A 3,971-nucleotide genomic window follows, 5' to 3' on the forward strand; every position below is an offset into this window, starting at 1 on the left:
CTTCTGCTCCGCGGGAGGCATCTGTCTGCGTGTTTATTTTTATCTCACATCTGCTGGCATCGTAACAAAGATTTAATGATATGACACGGGTTTGTCACCAGTTCTTTTTTCTGTGGTGAGTTAAGTTTCATCGCTGGCTGCTGGAGGGAGTCGAAAGCTTTAAAAATGAAAAAATTTGGCGAATTGTGTAGAAAACTCACCTGTTTGCCACAAGCACCTGTAGGCTGTTGTCTGTCTGCAGTTCTTTTTTTTTCTGGACAGAAAAGATAGGATTTGCTATTTTTGCCTGTTGGTGAACTAAGCATAATCACAATTAATCTTTGCTAAGGAAGAACAGCAACAAGGGACGCGCAGAAGAGTCCTATAAATGGGCCAAACACTGAAACCCCATCCGTCTTGAGCTGGCTTGGTGCAGGGCTCACCAGTCGCATCTCCCTGGGATGTGCCCTCTGCCTGTTATTTACCATCAAACACAGACCCAAGCCAGTGCTGTTTATACAGATGTTTTGCTCCATTGTTTAGATGATGGGCCGCATCTTTTGAGAAATAGACGTCGGCTTCCCGCTGAGGAATATCTTAAGCTTGTTTGACCCAAAAATGGCAAGAGGATTTTAAAGACATACTACTTAGGCTTTTTAAGGCAGATGGTCTGAAATTCCTCTGAGTCCTGACTGTGTCCTGCCTGGGCGTGAACATTGAAAATGAGACCTCTTTTCCTGGAGGAGTGTGGATATGGGATGTCTGCATCCCACAGCTGGTTTTGCTTTGCCAGAGGTTTGGGTGGTTTTTTTTTTTTTTGCCTGAATTTGAGCAGCGGAAAAAAGATGCATTACCCAGAGCGCTTCTTGTAGGTCTGCATCCTTTGACCTGTGTGCTGTCAGGAATAAGGGCATGCGCTTGGTAGTGAAATTTCCCCACTGACCCCTGCGCTTTGGGCAGTATCAGAAATTTCCCCCTCTGCGACCATGCCGTTCTGCTTTCAAGCTCCTGTAACGCATGCCTGGTGTCCCTTCCTTCCCCTCCTAAGTTCCCCCGCGCCGTGCTTTGCTCGTGCACCCAGCCTCGTGCTTGCAGGTGCCCGCTGCCCCCCACTGAGGTCCTGCCCTGGGGTCCCTCCGAGGCTTTGGTGTAGATGCCCATGACTGTTTCCCAGGGCCAACCAGATCTTTGTCCAGAGCTGATGCCCGGCTTGTATGGCTTTTGCTATCCTGGCCAATGAAGGGACCTGGTCAGCAAAGCTGTAAAATAAGGATAAAAATACGGTAATCGCCAAGTCAGAGCTCAGGCAGTGTCTGCGGGGGCTGGAGCTGACAGCACCAAAGCTGGTGACCTCTGTGTCCCTCCAGGCAGCTTCTCCTTTGGAAGGACGAGGAGATGAACTCTCTTCAAAGCCTGCTTTTGGGCTATTGTATGAAATACAATGCTGGGGAAATCAAGCTCTCCTCTTTCACAGCCGGCTTCTGCGCAGCCCCATAATCACGGGTGACCAGAGCGGATTTGCATGTTAAAAGGAGTGGCTTGGGGCACTTAAAAAGAAGAGGAAACATATTCATCAAGTCCAACTTTATCCTTATGAATATTATTATTCCTGGGGACAATATACCCCAGACCTCATCGGTGCAACCCCGCATCTACTCTTCTGCTGCTTCTCCCCTCCTCCCCTATTAATGGTTCATTTGTGATGCTCTTCGTCCTGACATTGATACCCCGGGTGGCTCTGGGGGAGGAATTTGAGAAGGCAGTTTTTGGAGCACGTGGACTGCAGCGGTCAAAGCAGTGCCTTGGCAGCAGGGAGGGGATGATGGCTTGGAGGAGGCAGGTAGCCCAAAGAGGGATGGGGAGATGGTCTAGTCCTGTCTGAGAAGGTGTCTTGGGAGTGCTCGGAAAGCAAACATCCACCACAGCCCCCCCGTGAAGGGCTTCTCTACCCCATCATGCCTCCCGAGCTGACCAAGTCCTGGTTCCTGAGCTCTGCAAATGCGCAGGCCAGGATTAATCTGCTGTGTGCATGGCACAAAGTCAAGCGCTCACCTGGCAGCAGGGCAGATCTGGGTTAAGCGTGCCAGAAAATGAGCAGTTGTGAGGCAAAGGGTACAAATGGGCTGGGGAGGCTGTGGCGTCTCCATCGCTGGGAGTTTTAAGGATGGGAATGATTTAGGTGTAGCATGGGGACAGGTTTCTCTTCTGAGGTCCCTTCTAGCTATATCTTTAATGCTTTTATGATTGCTGATCACAAAAAAACTTGAAGGTGCTTTAAAAAATAATCCTCGGGCCGTGCCCTGCAAGGCTTTCTTCAGCAGCTTGATTTAGAGGGGGGAGAAAAAGAAAGCAAATGAAGAATCTAGGTGGGAACTGCAACCTCTCACACCTCTGCAGAAGCGTCGCTGAAGTAAGGAAACTGGAGTTTTGCTTGAACCCGAGGCCAGCTTAGATGTCAGAGCGTCCCTGCACTGCCGTCTGGCTGGATGCAGGGATGGGGAGGCATGAGGGACGCGTGCGGATGAGGGTGCGAGAGCACCCCGTGCATGCTCAGCGCTGCTCTCGGCACCCCGAATGTGAGTTGCGGGTTGTGCCCTGGGTTCCCCGCTCTGCCTGACCAAGGTTGCAGCAGATCCTGCCACCTGCCTCGGAGGCAAGTTTCTGCTCGCCTGAGCCTCGGCAGGGGCAATTCAGATGCTTTGGTTCTTTTCTGGTGCCACCACCCAGTATTAAACCAGTTAAATCAGATCTCCAAGCGTGGAGCCCTGGTTTCTCAGGCTCTCTAGTGGAGGCGGTGGCCTGGGACAGCCTTGCTGAAGCCTTGCCGTGGTTCACCGCAAGCTTTGTGGTTCCCAAAACACCTGAAAATGGCTCAGTTGGTTGCTCAGCTTTGGCCAGGGATTTGCAGGAGGAGCTCCACTTGGAAGCAGTGCCCCATCTCCTAAGCTCTGCATCTCCTCAAGTCTCCTTTCCACCTTCTCAGCACTTCATGGTACTTCTCTATGAGCTGAGGATGAATAACTTAATACGAATTACGTTAACAATAAAACGCAGAGGCTTGGGAAGAGGTTTGCAGAAGTAATCTGTGTTATCCCAACTGGCCATAACCAGCCGCTGCCGAGTCTTGCTTTTGCCCTTTGTTGTCTGGCATTCAAGTTCTAGCTCTTCGTCAACACTTAACGTGGCTGTGAACGCGTTGCAAACGCAGGGACTCGCCCGAGCGGTCGTGATCTGTGCGTACCTGCAGCCTGGGTCCCCAGCAAAGCCTTTTTGCTTGCAGACTGTGCTTCTGCCTTTAGAGAGACAAGAATATGCATTTAAGATTTGCATAGGAACATGCAGCTGTTCCACCAAAAATGGATAATTGTTCTCCCTGCTGTGAAGTTAAACAATAAGAAGTGCCAAACTGCATTTGCCATTGCTGATTTTGTGCACTCAGCTGCATATTTTATCCATGTAGATTAATTCCAGATTTCTGACGATTTAACTGTTAATGCCTGCGTTAATCGGGCCAGGTTCTAGTTGCTGTGGAAACTATAACTTTGAATTTTACGTAAAGTTCTGTGTTGCATTTAATGCCTTTTTTTTTTTTTTTTTTGAGGGTCTCTTATATTTAATGCCTTATGGTGAAAATGGAGAGGGAATCAGCGTTCAAAATAAAAGTGCCTTTGGGCAGAAAACAAGTTTTATCAGAGAGAGTAATTTTTCTGGAAAGTTGTGATGTCTGGGAAAATAAGGGTTTGTGATAGAGTGCCATCTTGACCACAGCTGTATAACTATTATTATAAGTGTGTAACAGCTATTATAGCTGCTGCAATACTGTAATAAAGAAAACAGCTGTGTAACTTATAAATGCCCTGAAAATACAGGACTGAAGTTCTTGGGTCTCTAGATATTCCTTTTGGCGGGCAAAGGAAATTGCTGATGGGCGTTTGATGGGAAAATAGGCTGGTGCACAGTTTTACCAATTTTTTTTTTTTTTTTATTTCCAG

This window comes from Fulmarus glacialis, unplaced genomic scaffold (genome assembly GCF_000690835.1).
Source record: "Fulmarus glacialis isolate BGI_N327 unplaced genomic scaffold, ASM69083v1 scaffold13184, whole genome shotgun sequence".
NCBI lineage: Eukaryota > Metazoa > Chordata > Aves > Procellariiformes > Procellariidae > Fulmarus > Fulmarus glacialis.